The 23,964-nt window shown below is 37.0% G+C and overlaps 1 long non-coding RNA gene across 1 annotated transcript in view; it reads right to left on the bottom strand.

Annotated features, from left to right (window-relative positions):
• Positions 1 to 4,122: 4,122 nt before the first annotated feature.
• The window catches only part of LOC113599318 (uncharacterized), a 272,963-nt gene continuing 253,121 nt past the window's right edge, over positions 4,123 to 23,964 (bottom strand). Inside the window, exon 8 of the long non-coding RNA XR_008294943.1 lies at positions 4,123 to 4,718. This is a non-coding gene — a long non-coding RNA (uncharacterized LOC113599318). The remainder of the gene's footprint in view (positions 4,719 to 23,964) is intronic.

The following is a 23,964-nucleotide window of genomic DNA, read 5'->3' as shown; positions in this document are numbered from 1 at the left end:
GGAAGACCTATTTAAAACTCCTACAGTGACAGCCATAAGACATCAACCTGTGAATTGCTGGGTAACTTTAACGTCACATGACTCGAACTGGTAACCCATAAATGATACCGTTTCTTATAAAGCCAAATTATACAGGTCTGAGAATCAATCACTTTCAAATTTTGTTTCCCATCCCAATACATGAACTCTGCTGGCCTGTAGTTTTTAGTTCCCAAGAGAATGACATATCCAATAGGTGTACAAAATGCTTAAATTGCAGTTGAGACTGCCACATGGACATTTCTAGCTTCTTGGGCTACTGATGTAACCAGTGAAATAGTCCCAGTATTGGCTAAATTGTCCCAGTATTGGCTAAGTCTAAAGTGGCAACTGGCTTCTTGTATATTTTGTGTTTGCAAGAAGTATGGGTAGAGCCCTGGAACTGGGAGGCTTCCTGGACAACTCTTTGTATCATCATACCCAAGGGAGTAGGTTAATGGAAAATGACCTCAATTACATATTGGCAAGACTACCAAGGACTCAGACCCCAAGGGAATAAAGATCACATCTCTTGAAATAAAATCCCTGTCCAACGGAGGTGTTGTCTGAAAGTTAAAGGAAAGTTAAAGTCTGAAAGTTAAAGGATGCATGGCAATGAAAGATACTGGTTCCCTCTTTTTTATTTTAAACACAAGACTAATTACAGTAGTCATTACTAGTTTACTGTTCTCTTTTTCTACTATTATATACTGGGTGTATTACTGGTGTTGATAGCTACCATTTAGTTTATAGGTTGTGAAACAGAGAGAAATAATAGTCAAATGATGTTATGATAGATCTAAAGGAAGAATTAGCATCACCTGGAGTTGGTGGGTGATGAGGATGAAGGTCCTCCAAGGGACTTCATGGTATCATAACCACTGAATGAAGTGGTTTTGTATGATTTTGAGTTTCTTATGTGGACAAGGTAAATGCATTAAAGTTGTATGTATCATGTGAGACGCTGGATGGTGTGAGATGATAGCATCTGTAAAACTATTAGGAAAAAAAACAATTCAGAATAATTTTTAGCCACCTTAATTTATGCACAGTCTATCTCAGTTCTCCCTAGACAACCTACATGGTCCAACCAAAAGAAACATCTTTTTAAAAGAAGGCATTAGAGGGCTCAGTTGGTTAAGCACCCAATTCTTGATTTTGGCTCAGGTCATGATCTCACAGTTTCAGGCTCTGCACTGACAGAGTGGAGCCTGCTTAGGATTCTCTCTCTCTCTCTCTCTCTCTCTCTCTCTCTCTCTCTCTCTCTCTCTCTCTCTCCAGAAATAAACATTTTTAAAAAACAAAAGAAGGCATTAGAATATTTATTGAGTATAGTGAGCAAAATGGAAAAAGAAATTGAATGAAAAGGCACCAGTTGTACTTTTCTTAATCTCATACCCTTGATTCCCTGATAGATTTTCCTGACTTGAGTATTCTTGCACAGGATGCAGCCTGCAACAAATTGATGGCAATGACCCCTCTAGAACCAATATATGACTATTGCATGGATCCTGTTTCTGGTTGCTTACCTTGTTCTTATGAAGGAAATGGAGTGGGATCAATTTGGGTCTTAAAGCCTCCTCTTAAGATGTGCCTTGTAGCAATGACACCTGGCTTAAATTCAGCCTTTTCTAAATGTGTCCTTTCTCCTTTCCTAATTCTGGACCATAAGGACAAAGCTGAATTTTCACCTTGCTTGTCTCTTTCTCCCACGATGGGAGGCTTCTTTTTTAATTGGCTCAACTACTTTATCCTACACAGACTAATATGGGAGCATTAAAAATCAAAACATTTTTCTGACCAGATCATAACAGTTCATAATCATCTTTTATGCACTGTATTATTTTAAACAAGAGCATTGCAATAGTCCATACATCTCTTCTTCAAGGAGGGGTAGGTGGAAAACATAAAAGCATCCCTTGAATAGATCCCCATCAGACAGACTAATAACTGCATTTACTATTCCTGCCTCTGACCAAGTTTAGATAATCACAAATAAACTTTATGAAATGAAAGATATGAGAGGATAGAAGTCAAAGGATGATGTATATTAATAGGCCCCTTAAGTTGACTGCCATGCCCCGTTTTCCTCTTCTAGCTGCAACTGTACCCAGGCTTCCTGCTCTGGGAGGTAGGTATGGCCTCTGTACATCAAAAGTAGCCATATGACCAAGAGGTAGATATTCCAGAGACTGAGTAGAAAAGCATTTCATAGTCTGTTCCCAAAGATGAGTTGAAGTACTTCATTATCCACTGACAGAAAACTAGAAAAATAAGAATTTGCTACATGGGAGCAAACATTTGGAATCAGCAGACATTTGGAACACAGCTGAGTCCTACAATGTCTGAGCTCTAGGACAAAGATGCTCAAACTTCTGCTGATGACCCATGATATATATACAGGACAACCTCTGATTGAGAAACAAAACAACACACTGAGTTCCTTGACCGTTAAGATTCTGGATCTTGATTTTCCCGATTTCTCATGCTCCTAAACTGTGCGCGTACCTTTATTTGAGAAATCCTGAATCAAATGAATATATATCCTATGCGCTAAATAAGCCTAACTAAATTGATGTTTTAAAAATTCGGCTCAGTTCAATACATAGTTATTAAGAACTTCCTAGGTTTCAAGCTGTGTCCTAGATACTGGAGATACAATGATGAATAGTTCAATGAAAGCCTCTGTTTCCAAGTTTCTCATCGCTCAGCATGGGAGAGAGAACATTTCTGTAATGCAATATCTTTTATGTTCCAGGCACTGTGCTAGGCATGTACCATAGATTAGTTAATTTTATTTTCACATAAATTCCAGAAAATTTGTTTTCTGGTTTTATTTTTCACTTGACACATTGGGAAAAGCAGTTTTGAGAGGTTAACTTGCCTAAGATCACAAAACTGGTAACAAGCAGAGAGAAAGTATACACCTAGTTGTTCTCCTTTCAAATTCAAGCCATCCACACTACTCCTTGCTGCCTACCCCATAGTAACAACAGTTTAATATATGTTCTGTGTGCTAGATATTTTACATGTGTGACCTCATTTTATCCTCAGGGAAATCTTGCAAAGTTAGTATTACACTTTTTTTTCCAGAGAGAGGGAGAGTGTGTGTGTGGGGGGGTGGGGGGAGGGCAGAGAGAGGGAGAGAGAGATTCACAAGCAGGCTCCATGTTTTAGCACAGAACCCAACATGGGGCTTGATTGCACGAACCATGAGATCATGACCTGAGCCGAGATAAAGAGTCAGATGCTTAACTGACTGAGCCACCCAGGTGCCCTGGTATTACATTTCTATTTCTATTTTACACCTAAAAAGACCAACTAGTCTTGAATACAGAGGCTAGAAGGTAGATGTCAAAGTGATGTGTTTGGTGGAGTTATGGCCAAAACTAAAGACTGAATCTGTTTGAAGAGAACTGGGAAACTGGAGAGACATGGGGATGGGCACCATGACTATCTAGTTCCTCTTCTTAAAACATTTTGTCTGTATTTATTTTTACCTAATTTAACTGAAAATTCCTTTAAGTTATACCCAAAACTTAGACTTCTTAGGCATTTAAAATCTAAGCAGGTCATCATTACATTTAATTATAATTCAGAATAGATAGCCTTATCCTTGTAAGAATATTCTAGTATCCTTATCCTAGGTAGAAGTCTAGTATCTTAGTTTGGTATTTTGAATTCTTATTGACTTTATTATAAATATAATTGCTTTAGGAGAGAGATGGCAATCTAGACATTTTGATATATATGTTTAGTATCTGTTTTTTGATTCATGAATCTCAAAGAGAGGAAAGAATAAATGAAACTTGGGTTTGAAAGCAATGAACAACAAAAGAATTAAGGGAGTCCCCAAGGAAGACTGTCTACAACCTAGACATCTGTTTATGTATTAATTCAACATGTTGTTCTTGAGTAATATTTATAAGCTAAGCACACTGATGAATGTCCTACTTCCCAAAAGCATATAATGGCACTCTAGAACCTCATGTATTTTAATTACGTCTTCTTCTATTCATCTAAGTTGAAAGAACTTTATCTATAAAATTGTATTTATTAAGTAACATGTTTATGTTTTGAATTATTATAAATCAATACCACATGTAATTCTCAAATGGTACTTCTGATTGGCAAGAATACCCAGAGAGGTCAACTTGGTTGCTATAATTCAAATCAAAGGCTAAGTAACTTGATAATTTAGTTAGCCTCAGCAGCACTTAAGTGGGAAATTTTGTGATTTTAGGTTTCTTAAAATATGGAAAATAGTTAATAAATTTCGAATTTCCTACTTAGCAATTTCAGGTTCCAAGGAGCTGAGAGTAAGAAATTGAGAGCCAGACAGTACATAGTGTTTCATCCTCCTCTGTCTGCCTTTAAACACGACATCCTTCTGTCTGGAAAGTTTTCCTTTTCCTCCATCTTCACTTGCCTGGGATGAATTCTGGTTTATAATTATAAATATAATTATTCTTCTGAGAAGAATATCCTCACATCCCTTTATCTCCCCAGATTCCAGGTAGATTTCACTCCTATAGGCTCCTATTGTCAACAGTAACAAAAGAATCACAGAACTTACTGTACTTTGTAGCAACTGTTTTCTCATTTTTCATTAGACTGTGAGATCCTTAAGGTTATGATGAATTCTTTTATCTGTTTCTTTACAGAAAATTCCTACAACCTGGTGAGGACTCAATAATTGCCTATAAAGTAAAATAAGAGAGGAGAGAGGCTAAGTGACTTCTCAAAGGTCATGCAGTTAGTGACAGAGTTGGATTTGAATTTGAAGCTTTTTCCATGAATACATCATATCGCACTATAATGTATTTCCAAGATAAAATAGCAGACTCTCATTGGATATTCTCTCATCATACAAGATGTCTGGTAGGTACCTCTCAGGGTCTCATGCTTCCAAAGTATTGTTTATGCTCTTTTTAGTAAAGAGTGAACAATATATACATTAGCAGTTTGATTGATGGGCAAAGTGATTTAATCAGTAGTTGCCAACCTTTTTTAACACAAGAAATTGTAAAAGTCTAATACACGATAATATTTGTACCTTTGGTGTACACTGATTGGGAAACACACACACACACACACACACACACACACACACACACACAGACTCCTTGCACTCCTTGCAACAATTCCATTGTCCTAGAAAACTGCAAACCATAGGCTAGGAGTCACGGGTTATTTGAAAGATCACCAAACTGAAAGTAGAGAAATTTGGCTTCTGGTTCAACTCTGCTACTGCCTATATGATCTTGGCCTGGGACTTGCCCTCTCCAAGTCTAATAGCTCTTTCACCTACAAATGAGGCATTGGACCAAAGATTATAGTAGGCTTTGTATTTCACAACTGCACAACCTCAGGAGTGACATTCATTGATTACAATGCAAATGATGTCCCTTGGAGCTGTACAATGGAATAGCCCTGCTTAAGAAACTCCCAGCCCAAATAGGCTGACTCTAGATAGGCTCTATTCTAAATAGACAATGGGAAAAGATTTCAATCACTGTACCTAAAATTGTCAGCCATTCTCATTATCCTCTCATAGTCTTTCACAGCCAACTTGACAACTTGGAAATCACATCAGGAAGCCCTCTAGTTCTGATCTGACATTGATACCTTTTATATGAACCTCCTGACACTTTATTTGTACTTTTGTATTCCTACTGCCTCCCATCTCATCTCTCCCCTTCCAAAACACTCTTCATGGGCAAAATGAGTCCCCTGGGTACCTCCCTGAGGTTAATCAGGCATTCTTAAGGGGTTGTTAAAAGCTTTGAAGCCTTCTTCCAAAGCCAAATGTACATGTTTTCTCTGAAACACATCTGGCCCTTGTGTCAGTTCCAGAAGCAATGATTATGGAGATCAGAGGCGATAATGACACATTAGTTCATCTCCTCCATTCCCCTGGCACTACTCTGGAGAAACAATGACACTGGACAGGAACTCCTGCCCTCCTACTCCTCCCTGTGGCTCTTACCATTAAACTCTTTGGAACATGTCTCTTATTTCCCTTTAAAAATGATTCCTGAAATACAAGCCCTCACTTGAATTAAAAGAACACTTAGAAGGAAGGAGTATGAAAAGGAGGGAAGGAAGAAAAGGAAGTAATAAGAAGAGAGACCAAGGGAGGAAGGAAGAACATGCAATGTTTCAGGCATTTCAATCAACACTTTCACTTATACTATTTTATTTAATCTTGTAACTTAGGTATTGCTATTTTCCTTCAAAAATGTAACAATCAATTCTCCGAAAGTTTAAAACATGTGCATAAAGTTACACAGTTTTGAAATCATACTTCAGATGGTATCATGTCTTGCTGAAATAGCAATGTTTAGTACAGAGAAAGAAAGGAAGTACCAACTATTATAAAAATGTTCATAGATTTTTTTTTAATTTATGTATATTTATATTGCTTTGACCAAACCCCATCATTTACACATGATAAAAATGAGGCCAAATAATTTTAGGCTAATATCCTAAATCATACAGTGACTTATTTGGCAGGGGCATGACAAATACTCTGGCCTCTTTAAGTACCAACGATCTGATTTGTGTTTTTGTGTACAGTGCAGAATAATCTTTAGAGTAAGAGTGTCATGTCTTGGACCCAAATTCTAGCTCTGATATCCACCAGTTGTTTAATTTTGAGCAAGTTTCTTGGCTCTTCTGTATGGGTTGTTGTTAACTAGAAATAATAAGACAACTCACCAAAATGCATACTGAACTGAGTGATTTATGAATGAAGACTAGAGATATTCTGTGCACAAGGTCTGGCACATAGAATGTGTTTTAGCTGGAACTTTTTGGCTGACAGAAACAGAAACTGACTTATATTTATGGATTGTAAAGATGTCACAAATACTCTTGTGGACACTGTAGGGCAGAAGACAAACATAATGGCCTCATAGATACTGGGACTAGAGATGCAGCTACCAAGTCTCTTCTCTCCATCTCTCAGAAGACTCCCCTCAGCTCCTGTCTTTGCAAACTTTCCTCTTTTCACTCTCTATTATCCAGATCCCTTCATTTGTGCATTTTATACATGTTCCATTCTGACCACCCCAGGTTTCTATATCACAGCTTGCAGTTCCAGTGTTAATCATTTCTTTGATAGAATTCACAAGATAGATAATCTGACTGTATCCTAACCAATCAATCAATTGGTGGCCTTAAATCACAATTCTATCCCATGTCCAACTAAAAGTGGCCAGTTAGAAAGAGATGAAGGCCAGTACATTTCATGGGGAAAAACTCAGGTTCTGTGGTCAGACTAACCTGAGTTTGAATCTAGCTTCCTCTACTTATTTACTTATTCACTATGTGACCTTGATTGAACAACTTATCTTCTAACAGACTACTTCACCCTTAAGATGAGAATACTACTACTACTTTCTTCTGACAATTATAAGAAATAAAAGAGATATATTTAAATCACGGAGTGCTTATTAAGCATTCAAAACCATTGGCTAGTAAAAGTTATACTTTTCTATGTGAGAGAGATATTTCTCCCTTTATCTTTCTTTCTTCAGCTATCCAATTCCTATCCATCTTTTAGTTGTCAGCTCAGTTCTCCTCTGGAATGCATGATCCAGTATGCTTTAGCTAGTTTTTTTTTTAAGTTTATTTACTTATTTTGAGAGAGAGAGAGAGCATGCAAGCAGGGGAGAGGCAGAGAGAGAGGGAGAGAGAGAATCATCCTAAGCAGGTCCGATGCTGTCAGCGTGGAGTTCATTGCGGGGCTCAAACTCACATATTGTGAGATCATAACCTGAGTGGAAACCAAGTGTTGGACACTCAACTGACAAGCACCCCTGCTTTAGACTAGTTTAAGTGCTCCTCTCTTCCACTCAGGTTCCTTAAATTTGTCAAATGCATACTCCACTGTAGTAAAATCACCTGGTTAATTACATTAATTTTTCAGCTTTATTATGGTATAATTGACAAAACTGTAAGCAATTCAAAATGACAACATAGTGATCTGATATAGTGACATAGTGATATAGTGATCTCACAACATAGTGATCTCATATACACATATATATCAGAAGGATTTATATATATAAATATATACATAATTATAAAATATATATAATTATATATATATATATATATACACACACACACACACACATATATATCAAAAGGATTTCCTCCACTGAGTGAACTGAAACATCCATACTTCACATACTTACTTTTTTTTTCTTTTTTCTTTTTTTTTTTTTTTGGTAAGAACATTTAATTCTACTCTCTTACCAAAGTTAAATTAACAATAAATTATACTATTATTATTATACAATAAATTCACAACTAGTATATGAGATACCCTAGGGCAAGGAATGTGTTCTAGATACCATTATATCACCAGAAGATAGGACAATGTTGCATGCAATAGTATTCAATACATACTTGTTGGATTAATGAATTAATGAACAACATCATGAAACAACACCTCACTTCAGAAAAGAGGTACATTGGGTGATATAAGTTTGTAAGGAAGACAGAAGCAAGCTCTGTGTAAATGTCACTAATACATTCTGACTAAACTTAAGAGTACTCTTTTCCATTTGGGAGTGTTTCTGATTAACTGTGTGACTCCATTTAGAAGTCCCCACACAGAAAGCAGCAGCTAATGGAGTTTGAAACCTCATCTAATGGATGACCAAATTATTTGCTTCTGCCGTGCCTTCCAAGAGTGACCAAGATTCCCATGGAGGAAGAGAACTCAGGAGTTTATACTCACTTTTGTCAGCAACCTCCAAACCTTCAAGGCTCAAGGGTATCATTGTCAGTGCCCTTTTCCTCATGCTTGTCTATCATTGCTTCTACTTTTGTTAGGTTCAGAGTTCATCAAGCCTCCACTGGGGGCTCTATGCTAAATACTCAAGATATGAGGGAAAGCAAGACTCACTTTCCTGAGAGCATGCCTCCATTTGTAAAAACCCTCTTTGTGAAGACCAGGGAAAGAGGCCATGATTTTGGAGTGGTATTTGTCTTTAAATATTCAATAACATATCTGTTCAATACAGAGGGCTAAATGTGAGAGATTTTCTAGAGATTAATGAATAGAATGCATTATTGCCTTCTACTCAAATTTATCAGTTTTCTTCAACTACTTTGCCTCATTTTGGAATAACGGTGGCAAAAGGAAGGGAGAGCATATTGAGCAAAGACAATGGACAATTTATGTATTTCCTAATCAGCCATGCAGTAGAAATATGACATGCCATTGATATGATCCATAATGTGTTTTTTTAATGCATTTCCCCCACTGATGTTGACTATGGAGCAACCCATGTCTCCACTCCCAGGATTAGTGAGAAGCAATAGCTCTACCACAAGGTCTAACTTTCTTAAACATGTGCAGAACTCAATGTGAACTGCTGTAACTTATATTTTTATCTTTACTCAGAAGGATATAACACTCTGGTTGTGCAATTACCTACATATTAGATTAAAATACATGAAAAGCACTGTGCAGTCTTTTCTTTAACAAACATTTATTGTTAATGTTTTACAAGTCTTGTCTCTGTAGAATTCAGGCCATATTATAGATATTACCTAATTCAACCTGCCGTCGGTCAGAGAGATATCAAATAAATATTCCTTTCTGTTTTACCTCTTGGAAAACTAAAGCATAAAACCTTTTTGGAATGTACCTGAGTCAGTAATACAACAACAAAAAATCATAGAAACCCTAGAACCGTACTCAGTTCAACCAGAATGCTTCAAGTAAAATTGCTACCAGTATTCTAACTGTTGCAACACTGCAACACAGAGGCCAAACTATCTTCATCACATACCTACTATGACATATCATCAATGCAGCACCTTTATTTATAAATAGGAAAGACTTTTGAAGCTCTGCTAAGTAGGTTGAGAGTTAGCTCTAGGGCAAGGCAGTGCCTCAAGGGACAGAAATGCAGCAGGTGTGTAATGCTGTATTTTCCAGAATGTGTTCTGCCAAAAAAGAAAAAAAAAAGTCCAAAAGATGGTCCATGAGAAAGGTCAAATAAATATAGAAATCACCACATGTATATTTAGCACACTAGCATACAAAGGACTTTGAGAAATCTTAAGCAGTAGAAAAACATACAAAAAAGATACTTAACTAATCTTTTTTGGATTCTTTGATTATAAGCAACACATATGGCCTCTGGTTCCCTTAACCAAAGAAATTCATTAGAAAGATACTGGATAGAAAACTGGGATTGCAGCAGGGAATAAAGAAGTCCTGTACAAGGACAAAGCCCAGTCAAGAAAGATTTGGCCATCTTTACACCAATTCATGGACTTTTTTTTTTTAAGACATAGCTATCAGATATCCTGACTACAGCTTTCTTCTCCTTTCCATTCTTGTGTTTATATTTACTTTACTTGAATAGAGAGTCTGACTAGCTTAGTTGAAGTCAAAATCACTGCCTAAGAGTTTACACTGAATTACAGTTTAACCTTGAGCAAATCACCAAATGAAGTAATTACTATGCATGATGGACAAAATTACTTCAGTAATTGTTTGTTAACTCTGAAATTATAATCTAAATAGAATTTTAGGCCTTGTACATTTCATGGTGATCTTAAGAAACCTCCTAAATATTCTGAGTGTTTTTTCCCCAAACCATTTCTAAACTGTGCTGCATTGTGAGGCTCATCACAGTTTAGTTTTATATTCCTCTGTAATGTTTTTCTTTGTGAAATCTGAAGCGTGGTAAAAATAAAGCAAAGAAGGAAATGACTGACCCTTAAAATGGAAACTTCACTGGAAAATTCCTCTTACTATAAAAGCCAATAATAAAAAGTAGGTGGGGAAAAAGAAAATGGAATCTTATTTTACTTTTGTATTCCAACTCCCAAAACTATATGCTTCCATCAGCTGGTCATAGCCCAACATTTGTTTGCTGTCACATACAGCAAAAAAGATTAGTTGCTCTCTGGGCCAGGTTAGGCTATGAAGGTTTAATGAAATAAGTACAGCTGGCAGACAGCAGTGAGAGCTCCCTATACCCTCTCTTTTCTCTTCTTCCCAAAGAAAAGAGATACTAGTCAGATTCCATATCACTAGTTGCGAGGCATTCACAAATAATAGGTCATTATACATTATATGAAAATGAGTATGGCTCTTTTCTTCCTTCCTTTTATCCATAGGACCATTGCAACAAAGTGACCCATGACACTTGTTTCACCTGAAAAGCTCAGCCATGTCTCTGATGTTTTCCTCCCTCTTCTGCACCCTTTCTGTGGGTTGTAAGCTTTTTCTGGCTGTAATAATGCTCTTATCTCTTTCATTATTCCCTGTAGCCAGAGACAAAAGAATACCATGGCCTCCCCCTTAGGACCAGCCCAGAGTGAGATAAGACCTTAATATTAGATGGTCAAGATAGGTAAACCCCAGGTCAGACTACCAACTCTAGCAGAGCTTATAATCTTTTTAGAAGATTTGGCCCAACCTACTAAAGTGAAGTACGAGTTTATTTCCCTTTGCTAAGGTTCTTGTTTTTACATTCATTTCTTCGATAATATTTATTAATAGCTTTAATGGGGGCTATGGGATACCATCACATATGGAAACCTGACTCTTGACTTTGGAGAGTTTACAGTTCTGTGGACAATATAAAAATCAACCATGTGTAGAAAGGTAACATTTTGAAAAATAACCAATTTTGTTTTTGTTTTTGTTTTTCTCAAATTCATCCTTGTTGCCCTAGGAAAGTGTGAATCAGCTTAGAAAACAGAAATCAACTGAGTTTTTGAATGCATTTTTTAAAAGCTCATTGCAGGGAAAATTGTCCTGAAAGACAATGAGAAGAGTTTCAAAATAAAAGCTTCATCTGAATAATAAAAGGAGGCAAAATCTTAGGAAGATAGATGCAAAGTTAATCCACAGTCTCATATTAGAAAGATGATCAAAGAAAAGCCAGTTTTCATCTGGGGTAGGAGCTTCACAACTGTGAAAGAAAAAGAGTAAGCCTCTGGTTGTTGCACATTGCTGAGAAAGGACCCTTAGCTCTGCCTTCTCCTGAGATGAAACCATAGGTAAGTTGGGCTACAGCAGGGCCTTGCTGCCCCTGTTGCTTTCTGGGAAGAAGTCAAGGCTCATAGGAAAGCCAAATTCCAACATGGTACCACATCTCTGCTCTGGCTATTGTTGAGTGAGGTGTCCTTAGGTAGATGAACCTGAAGGAAGCCTCACAGAATGCAGCAGACCCCAGCAGGGTATAGAAAATCAACTGAGTTTGAAAGCAACCTCTACTTCCTGCAATCAGGAAAAAAATCTAGTCTTAAAAACAGGTCAGTAGGCCTTTGGGGTAGAGATTAGAATGAGACAGAAAGCATGGATATGGCAATCAGAGGTCACTGCAAGATCAGCTGTAGTAGCAGGAAATGCCAGCACAGGGAGGAACAAAGAACAGGTAGATCTCAGCACAGGTTATAGAGAATAGAGAATCATTATGAACAAGGTACCCCATCTCCTGTGAGGTCCAAGAACTCCTATCTTCCTAAGAGAAGAAAAGGAGATGAGAGAGGGAAAGCTCTTGAACCGAAAGAATTGTATTTATCTGAAAGAAATTGAAAAAAAAATCTGGAAGTGACTTGTGGCAACATTTAGCTGTATCATAGACAGAAATGAAATTTCCTTCATTCCTGCTGAACAGAAATTAAGGAGATTACATCTTTGCACACATTTGAACTTTGTAACTTTGAAAGTTCATGACAGCACAATTTATATTTACAACCTGCAAGATATATTATAAATAAAAAGTATGGGGTGTCACACAAATATACAAGAGGTCTAGTCTGGGGTCTGTAAAAAGGTTTCCCTGTGCAACTGACATTTGAGACAAAGCTTGAAGGAGGTAGGCACTAGACAGGTAAGCAGAAAAAGAGAACAGCGCTTTGGACACATGGAATAGAAAGTGCAAAGGCCCCAAAGACAGGAGGGACCATGATATATCCATAGAAGAGAAAGTCAGCCAAGGCAGCTGCATGATAGACAGCATGGAGAGTTTTGAGACTGGGTTGTGGATTTGGGGGTAGGGGGGCTATGAGCAGGAAACAGATCCTATAGGAATTTGTAAGCTATGTTATGCATCTTGCTTTTCCTGCTAAGGATGACAAGATCCTTTTGAAATATTCCAAGTTGGGAGAGTGACACAATCGGATTTGTCTTACAAACAGTATTCTACTAAAATGTGGGAAATGAATTAGAGGTGGGCAAGAGCAAAGCCGTGGAGATGATTTAATAGACTAGCACAGTGGGGTAGAGATGAGATAAAAGAAAAGGGGAGGCTTTAGGGGTAGAAAGATGTAGATAAATTTGAGAAAAAAATCAAATGTTAAAAATTAAAAGGACTCCTAGAAATGGATTGCAAATGGGAGTGGGGATAAGGCAAAGGACTCAGTAAGGAGAATGGTTGACAATCATGTTTGGGCATTCCTATAAAACTTAAGACTAATATCATCAAAATCATTTTATTCTCTCTCATACATATGGCATTAATCCTCAAAAGATTGGGGAAAGTCATGAATTATGCTTCATATGACTTCCTAAATACAATGGATTATAGTTCAAAGTTCGAAAAGCAGTTTATCTAGAAGAATGCTTAAAATTACTGAAGGTAAAAGTAATCATCTTACAGTTAATCAACCATTTAAAAGCCAGCTTTAAATTTCCAGGTCATTTTTAAGATGTAAAATTATAATATCTATTTCACTTCATTTTTCTATTCTATTACATAAACCAAGAGTAGCCCCAGATACATACACATAGAAACCCTCAAATAATGTAGATTGATCACATACAGAGGTAATTATCATAGCTTTTTTTTTTTGTCTTCTCTCTGGTTTATTTAACCTTCTTATTTGTTTACCCAAATGTTAAGAATATAAATGTGCTCAAATGGAGTATAATACTCTGCTTCTTGTCAATGTTCAGGAAATGGACTGTATGCTTTCAAAACTTCTTTTCAAAGTGGGAAAATAGACACATCTGTGGGGTAACAAAGACACACATTAAAAATTCTATGCTTGTCTAGACATAATCAAACCCATTTCACAGTAGGTGTTAAATGCTTCTAATTAAAGTAATTTAAGATTTTTTTTAATTCAAGAATGGTAGCAAAATGTTAACATTCAAAAATAAAATAAAAATTCTTATGTTCTGCAGGGTCTACTTTGGTCTCCAGAGTAACCATAATACTTATTGGTCTGACTCTCTGATAATTGATTTTATTTGTGTGTGTGAGTGTGTGTGTGTGTGTGTGTGTGTGTGTGTACACACACAGTGAGAACAGATCTGTCTTTAAGTAGTATGCTATCTAACCTATTCTTTCTTCTCCATGCTTCCCCTGATGTCTCTTCTTTCTCACAGTTGCTTAACCAAAAAAGATTGATCTTTTCCAGGTGGCTTTGACAGTTCCAAGTAACACTTCAGTGGGGATGATGGACTAGAAAGAGAAAGTGAACTGCTTCTCACAAAGCGGGTGAGACCAGAGATTTTGACATATTATTATGTCACTTGCCAAAAGTGGATAAATTGCATGACTTCCTTCCCATTAGAGAGGGTAGCCACCCTTCCTTTTATCTGAACTAAAATATTGCTACCTGAAAGCATTTATCTGAAGATAGCACTATAGTGAAAGACAAAGATGACTCCATAGATTTGTCTGCCTCCATTTATGGAGGCTAGTTAAGAATTAGAAATGAATCATATTACAAGAGCTTTTTTCCAGCTCTTCAATTCTTTCTTGTTGCTTCAGCTTTATCTCACTGCAACTCCTTTTCAGTTATACAAAACATAGCCTTGTAAGTCCTCCCTATTTTTTCTTGATTTCAAACCAGAAAAAAAAAATCAACAATTATCTTTTTCAGTGTACTATGTAGACAGAAACCACTGTAGAATAATGAAAAGAGGAAGATTCAAGATGATTGGGAATAAAAGAGCAAGAGAGAGGGAAAGAGAAAGCGAAATGGAAAACAGGCTTGAGGCAATATGGTATAGAATTTTAATTCACCTTGAAGGTTATTCACTTCAAAGCTCTGGTGAACTTTCTAAGATTATCTTATATAGTTTTCTTCTACCCCAGTATTAGAGTTAGATACAGCTCTATCATAGGAGCTGATGACTCACGAGATAATTTTTTTATATAAACTGTTGATCAGAGGAATCTTTTAAAGAGGGACATCTTATTTTTCATCTGAACTCTTGTTATCATTTCATCAGTCCCAATTGGTATCATACAAACTTCTGACAGCAATTCATAGGATATAAAGAAAATGGCCACCTTGCTTCACAATTTTGCACAAATTTGTTCAAGTACTTTGTTTTTTACTGTTTAACTCCCTTAGTTCATTTACAATGTAAAACTTACTCACTCTCAATTGTCTTACCAGGTTAGGCTAGATTATAGTATTAGAATAAACAACTCCAAAATGTCAGTGGCTTAAAATTAATACAAGTTTCGTTCTTGCTTATGGTACATGTTTAGTGTGGTTTGGTAAGTAGGGCTTTATTCATGATAAATATTCAGGGACCCAGTTTGATGGAGGTTCACCATATTAAGAGGCTACCACCACCACAGAAAATCTTCAGGTTTGCCCCAGAAGGTCTAGAGAAGTGAACACTAGCATTAAATGGTTCATCTTGTCACTTAGAAGTGATACTGGACCCCTTTGCTCACATTTCATTGGTTTTAGAAGGATAGAGAAGTATAATCCTCCTGGAAATAAAGGAGATCCCAAAATCGATGCATGATGCTACTCCATCTCTTCTTCCCCAGATTAAGCTACTTGTGGTTGTAGCTTATGGAAGGAAGATTCTGGGATGGATTCCAGGATTCCTGTGCCTTGATTTTTATGCCCTGTATACATCCCCACTCCCAACAACTCCTACTCCTGCTCCTTAAAGTTGGGTGGGACATGTGTATTTATTTCGTAGGAATGCCATAACAAAATACCATAGACTAGATGGCTTAAACAACAGAAATTAATTTTTTTCACAATTCTGAAGGCTAAAAGTCTGAAATTAAAGTATTGATCAAAGGTTGAATTCTTCTGAGGTCTCTCTCCTTAGGCTCTAGATTGCTGTCTTCTCTGTCTTTACACAATACAGTCGTTCCTCTGTGTGTCTGTGTTCTAATCTCCTCTTCTTATAAGGACATCAGTTATATTGGATTAGGACCTACCCTGATGACTTTATTTAACTTTATCCTATCTCCAAATACAGTCACACTCTGAGGTACTGAGGGTTTAAGAATTCAATATATGAATTTGGGTAGGGGCAGGGGCAGGGGCGGGGAGGCAGTCAGGGGCAGGGAGGCAGTCAGGGGAGGATACAATTCAGGCCATAACAACCTGTGACTTGCTTTTAGCCAATAGCATATGGCAAAAATGAAGGAATTTTTTAAAGATATAATTAAGGCCTCAAATCAGTTCATTTTGAGTTAATCAGAAGAGAATTCCCTTGGATGGGGATGAGCTAACTAGGAACAAGCTCTTAAAAGGCAGACTGAGACATTTCTAGGGAGAGAACTTTCCCTTGTGGGCTCCACAAAGTAAGCAGTTACATTAGAGAAGCACATGTGGCAAGGAATTGTATGTGGCCCCTAGGCCAAGCATAGCCTCCAGCCAATTGTCACAAAATGCTAAGGCCCTCAGTCATATAGCTGCAAGGAAATGAATCTGTCCACAACCTGAAAAGGTTTCAAGGTGGATTCCACTCCTGCCCTGTCTCTAGATGAGAATGCAACCCAGACACACCTTTATTATAGCCTTGTAAGATCCTGAGCAGAGGACCCAGCGAAACCGCATCCAGACTCCTAACCCATGGAAGCTATGAGATAATAAACATGTTGTTAAATAAATACATGTTATCACTAAATCTGTAATAATTTGCTATTCAGCAATAGAAATTAATACATAGCCATAATGAGATCATTACCATTTGAGATATAGTAATATGAAAACTTGGAAATGTGATTTCAGACACTGATTCACTCAATCTTAGAATGTTAAGAAAAATGTGTGTATGTATATATGTGTCTTTGTATGTGTGCCTATATATTAATAACATTCCTAGTTCCTGTGATGTCTCTACCACTGTTTTCTCTTTGCCTCGTATATATCTCCTTATCTTATGTCTGTGTATGTGTGTTTGTGTGTGTGTATTTTAAACAAAGCAGAGAATTCATCTTTAAAAAAAAATCACTAGGGACACCTCTGTGGCTCAGTCAGTTAAGCATCTGACTCTTGATTTCAGCTCAGGTCATGATCTCATGATCATGGAATCAAGCCCTGAGTCGGCTCTGCATGGATGTGGGGCCTGCTTAAGATTCTCTCTCTCTCTCTCCCTCTCTCTCTCTCTCTCTCTCCCTCTCTCTCTCTCTCTCTCTCTCTCCTCTCTTCTCCTCTCCTCTCCTCTCCTCTCCTCTCCTCTCCTCTCCTCTCCTCTCCCCTTACTCCCCACCACCACCAAACAACAACAACAACAAAAATATCACACACACACCCCAAAAAAACAAAAAACCTCCATCAGTAGAATGTCACATAGCATTCAAAAGCAACTTGACTACACCTCTCCCTCTCCCTGATTTTCTATAGGGCTAGTGGAAACTGCCAAACAAGTCTAGTTGAGCTTTTGAAAAGGAATAGCTTTCTGAAATTGCATCTTGCTACCTAACTCCCATTTTCAAGATATATCAAAATCCATTATCTGTTGGGTACTGATAAAGGCTCTAAGGAACTGACTCGTTGCAAAGTGTTTAGGCAAATGATAAAATTATTACAACTGATACTTCAGGAAAGTACAAACCTAGAGAGTTTATAGTGTATTATTTCTAGTTTTCACAAAAGCATTCTAGATTCTTATAAAACACTGTCTGACATAATACATGATCAAACATGTTTGTTAAACAAATGAATGGGCTTTAAATAATCCTCTAGAATAGTCATTCACTTATTTAATAAATCACTTTCAGTGCTTACTATGTATGAGCTATGTGCTGAGGAAAAAAATGGGCGGGGGGAAGTGCTATGAAAGAGGAAACAAGGGTCAGAAGGATATTAGAAAATTTTAAAGGAGGACATGAATTTAGCTTTAAAGAATGAATAAAAATTTGCCAACTGGAGTCGAAGTGTTGAAAGAGGGTGGGAAAGAAGGAAAAAAACTCAACACAGAGAATACCACAGGAGTGAAAACTTCAAGGTGTATAAATGACTGGTTTGTATGAAGATTAAAAATAGTCTGATATCTTGTCAGACCTGTCTGAACAAAGCCAGGAAAAGGAATTTTTCAGGTCACATTTTGTTTATATACGTGTTACGCTTGACTGTACAATGATTATTAAAATTTTGAATTAGCTAACCACATTGAAATGGGCTTAGAGTAATGCCTAGCCTATACTACACTCTATATACATATCTGCTACTAATGTTTAAAAAAATACTATTGCTGATGAAACTTTTCTGGAGGATCAGAAGTTTGAAATGATTGAAACAACCTAGTGGAGAGGCTCCTTCAGAAAGGGTGTGCTTGTGCTGCATTATAATCAGCATTCCCCATATGCACCACTCTTAGGTCTTGTTCTAGTCATGTCAAATATTTACACTATTCATCTGATCTCTGCAAGCCTTTGACTTTTTGAACTGTGGTCAGGCAGTCAAGTTTAGTGTCTGTTGTTTACAGAGCATGCTCCCGTATATCATTCTGGAGAATGTGGAGTTTTTAATAAGGACAGCAAAGAACCACAAAAAGATTTTAAGCCAAAGAATAACATAGTTGTATCTATGTTATATTAGGTCACATGAAATTGTCTTTTGTTCTTCTTGCACTCGTCAAAAATAGTCAAATATCAGCAATTTTCTTTAGTTCAACCTATTAGAAGGATCATTCTAGTTATGTGTGGTAAATGAAATGGAGAGGGGAGAAACTGAAAGCAGGAAAATCAGGTAGGAGGAAATTATAATCATCTCAGTATGAAATGATGAAGGCCCAGTTTGGGATAATTGCAGTGGGAATAAAGTAAAAGAACTGAGATTATATACAGATATATGAATCAGTGAGACCTATGCTTTCTGACTACCTGGTTCATAACTTCAGAAAGACAAATCAGAATAAACTCGAACACATTTAGAAAGTAAATTATACATGACTTAGCTTGTCCTCTGTGAGATATATTTTTTAAGAAGCCTTGCTCCACTTATAACTGAGGATTGCTTTTGATAGAAACCATTGTTACTTCTGAAAATGAGTGCACCCTTTAAATGTGTTGGCTCAGAGAAATGTTGAGAACTGGAGTCACTTTGGGGATTGATTAGAAGTAGAGCTGAGTGAGGAAACACAAGTAACCGATGGTAATAGGGTTTCAGTTTTGGTCACTGAGCAAATATGCTGGCTTGCTATCTTGAGGATGATAAAGAGGATTCTAAATCCTGTTTACTCCAAAGTTCAGTTGTAGTTATTTCTTTTATGTCCCTTACCTCTGCTTTTGTTTTGTTTTGCTTAATTTACAACCAGAGAGAAAATCATGCTTACCCAAACTATATCACAGGCTCTTGCAGGACTCCAAATTAAAAATGAATAGGTGTTATACATTTATTATCATTTCTTTTAAGACAGAAAAAAATCTTTCCAGTCCTCACCCTCTCCCATCTACCAGACTACCAACATTACATTAAATTTAACAGCTTCCTCTTTACCAGGGATATAACGCATATCCATTACATCTCACAAGCTCTGAGAGTAGTCAAAGTCTAGAATGGAAGACAAGTTTTGTCTACTTTTTTTTATAATTACTGGAAGGTACAAACAACAGCATGAAATAATTTTTTTAAGTTTATTTATCTATTTTCTGAGAGAGCGTGTATGTGCACAAGCAGGGGAGGGGCAGAGAGAGAGGGAGAGACAGAATCCCAAGGAGGGGCTCAATCTCACGACTGTGAGATCATGACCTGAGCCAAAATAAAGAGTTAAACACTTAACCAACTGAGCCACCCAGGCACCCCAAAACAAATTATTTTTAAAACTGCTTTCAAATGAAGGTTTTCCTAAAGAAGTCCACATACTTATGAGTAGTTAGCTCATAAGTGAGATGATAGCTTACCTACATTAGATAAGCTATTTATCTTCTCTCTGCCTCAATTTTCTCACCTAACTAACAGAATAACAGCGTTGTTGTAAAAATTGAATGAAATAATAAATAAAAAGTATTTATAATATTGTTTAACACATAGTAAGTGCTGAGTAAAAGTTGACCATATTATTATTACTATTATTATTATTAGCATTATTATTACTTTTAGCAATTTCTTCAATTTACAGATGAGGAAATCTGATGCATAAATAAAGTGATTCACGCAGGTGTTCCAGAAAGTCAATAACAGAGTCAAGAGTAGGACGTAGTGGAGAAGCTCTAAAAGTACTGAGAAACAAGGATATAGGTTTAAAGAACTGAAAGTTCCAGTGAGTATGAAGATTATAGTTGGGGTTTACAAAAGGCAGGAAGTCATTAAGATAGAAGGTAGTGGTACTTAGATAGTATTTAAATGTATAGTTATACAACAGTTGTAGTTATTGGTAATGACAGCTACAGGATATGACCAAGGTAGTTTGTACGGTAAGGTAGAATAAAACCATTGCAGAAGATTTAAAGGGACTGAAAAGCAATAGTGTTGGAATAATCATCATTACATATATTGAAATCATTAAGAATTAAGACATGGTTAGTTTTAGAGAGTAAAAATAAGCCAGGAGCTAAATCTTTGAGAAATAAGGGGAAGTGACCCAGGGGGTAGTGGAGGACTACAGCAAAGTATAATGGTGGGTGGTAAAACCTGATGACGTAAGACTCAAAGTTGGGTGCTTTTATGGAGGACAAAGGGAAAATGGTGTGAAAGTGGCACAGAGAAATAATGATACCATCTTTCCCACTTTCGGGGTCTATATAGGAAAGGTTTGAGAGACAAAACAGCCTGTGATGGAGAGGAATCTGGGGAAAACATGTGAGGAGAGTCAGGTTTCTGTTAAGAAAAATAAAGGGGAGGCTAAGAAAACGGGTTGCACTTCAAGATTTGCTGAAGATCAGTGCTGAGTTCTAGAAAACACAGGGAGAGCTTAAGGATCAGAGAAGTTTACGGAGATGGGGAGGGTTTGAAAATGAGTCCAAAAAGTCATTGGGAGTTAGTCCTGGGTATGAGGTATGATTGTGGTTTTCTTAGAATGACTGACTAGATCAACCAGGCTAGATTACTCTGGATTTTTGGGAGAGCTGCCTTGAAAATAAGAATCTGTACCACAAACTTATGAGCATCCTCAAGAGTGGCCAATCCTCACCTTTGATAATTTTAGAAATATCCAGAAGGCCTTCATAGTAACTGAATCCTTGTTTGCATATCCACCTCCATGTTTGATTATAATGTATCTACATTCAGATATCATATCACAGTCATCTTTGTGTGCCCCAAATACTTAATAGAACTTTTTTATTGAGGTACTGAAGCTAAATATTTTAATATTTTTAAAGCTTGGATCATATCTATTGAATGGCCTGTGCTATGTTAAAAAGTACTTATGTTTTAATGTTTTCTAATAAGGATGAACACATAGAAATAAGGATATTTCTTAGAAAGATAAGAAATAGAAATAAGGATACATCTATCCTTTCTAATAAGGATTCACAATTCATGGCAATGAATATTCAATTAAATTCAACATATACTGAATAACTTGTTTTATACATGAAATAGTGCTATGTACTGAAAGGGATACAAACATGAATAAAACATTGTTTCAGTCCTTGAGAAGCTAACTTTCCAACAGAAGAGCTGAAATTTGGAAACAAGTAAATCAATCCAATCAACTGTCATTTTGGAATTATTTAAGAGATTTATTGATCATGAAAGCACAGCATTCCTTATATCTCCACCCTCAGAGGAAGGACCTGATTTCTGGTAATCCAATCATTTTAGAGTGATGACGTCTAGCAAGTATCCCAGTTAGTGGATGGTTAGTGGATGTTGTGTCAGGAAGTTCCTCGTAGCTAAATTATAACACCAACAAGGAAAAACACCCTCTTATATTTAAATATTTCATATATAATTTCAAACAGAAGAGGAAAAGAGAGGCTAGGTTTTTCCTTGCAATATGCATGCTATTTTATGAGTTGTATTATACATAAAAATACATACACTCTAACATCCTCAGTAATTTTCTAAGTCCTACTGAGAAGCAAGTGCTTTGAGAACTTGACAAAGGGAAAAGAAGGGAGTTTGGCAAGAAGAGTTAACAGAAGTCACACTTCGTCAGTGGGAGTCAAAATAATACAATTTACATGATTCGGGGAAACAGGGGGTTTCTAAGCAGCCACCAATAACGCTACATATATTAGTCAGCATGCCAGCCCCCTAGTGAACTATCAGTTTGTAGATGAAAGAAAACACTGCCTCAAAGTAACTTAAAATTGCTGTGTGGGCAGGGTGATGAATGATCACCACAGATTGCTGCCCCCACACCTCTTAATGGAGCTTTATAAAATGCAGCTCCATGTACAAACATGCCTTATTTAAAAAATTCTCAGCCATAGGCAGGTTTTAGTACTCATGGAATGCATATTCTATATGGCTCCTCTACCTCACCTATCTGTTAGACGGGGCTTAAAGCAAAATAGATTAGCTCACCAAAAGGTTTATGTGTATCAGGGAAGATCAAAGTAATGGGCAAGGATCTGAGGACCTCATTTTATGATGTTAGTTTAAAGAAGCTTGGCCTCATCTGAGAAGTGTGGTTTGAATGTCTACAGGGAGCAGATCTTTCTGTCTAAGTCTATCCTATTTCTATCTGAAGATGCTAGCCTGGTTGTCCTTAATTCAAACCATATTTTCAAGCACTTAATACAGGGCAGGAAACCAACAGGGTTTCTAGGATAAAAGCAATGAATGAGATGGAAGTGGTCTCTTGCATTGCAGATCTTCTGGTCATATTTTCAGAGAAGGAATGGAAATATGGTACACTAAATTCCCACAGAGCAGAAACACAAATTTTATGAGAGCTCAGAGGAGATGTTAACCTCCAGGTGAGGATCATCAGAAGCCTTCTGAAAAAAGAAAGTTGAACCTAGAAGCAGAAGGCTAAGTAAGCATTGGTATGATGAAAGAGTGGTCGAAGGAAGGACATAGGAGGAAAGACTATGTGAAATACTGCATGTGAAAAAGCCAGGAAGTAGGAAAGTATGGTGCATTCAAAGAAGTAAAATAATTTCAATGCAATTGGGTCAGGTATTATCTTCTTTGTTTCTATGGATTGGCAGGAGAGAAAGAAGGTAGTTTTCAGAGATGAAGTTGTCAAGATAAGCAAGGTCTACCAATGAAGAGCCTTGTACACTAGATTAATAAATTTGTGTATTTTCCATGGGAGACACTAAAGGGTTTTAGCAGAGGAGTGACATACTTCCTCGAAAAGTGGTATAGTACAGAGGTTGTGCCCACAAACCCTGGAGTCTGACTTCTAAGTTATTTAACCTCTGGTACTCAGTAATCACTGAGTAGGACATTCTGTTATTATCTGGGTCAAATTCAACAGGCTTAATTCCTCTCTTACTTCTTAAATTCTAATCCTAGCATAAATTCCATGAATTTAATGACATTTGAAAACTTGGTTCCATTCTTCTTTTGAATCCAAGATAGTTTTGTGCCGTGACTCACACCAGCTTCTTAAGAAGCCAATTGACATAACCGTACAAGCATTTCCCAGGAGAGTTGTCTGAATCAGTTACCTCTGACAAGGTACCACCTTTAGCCACATTAGGAAAAACCAGGGTTTCCAAAGCTTGTGTAGCCAAAAGCTTCCCAGTCTTGGACATTTTAGTGAGCTCTCTCCTCCTCTTATCCTTAGGTATCCAGCAGTCTTCAACTGCCTTTTAATTTAAGAAATGCCCTCCAACAGCCTCT

This window comes from Acinonyx jubatus, chromosome C1 (genome assembly GCF_027475565.1).
Source record: "Acinonyx jubatus isolate Ajub_Pintada_27869175 chromosome C1, VMU_Ajub_asm_v1.0, whole genome shotgun sequence".
Classification (NCBI taxonomy): domain Eukaryota; kingdom Metazoa; phylum Chordata; class Mammalia; order Carnivora; family Felidae; genus Acinonyx; species Acinonyx jubatus.
Note: the sequence above shows the minus strand (reverse complement) of the source record. Positions and strands in the feature narration are given on the sequence as shown.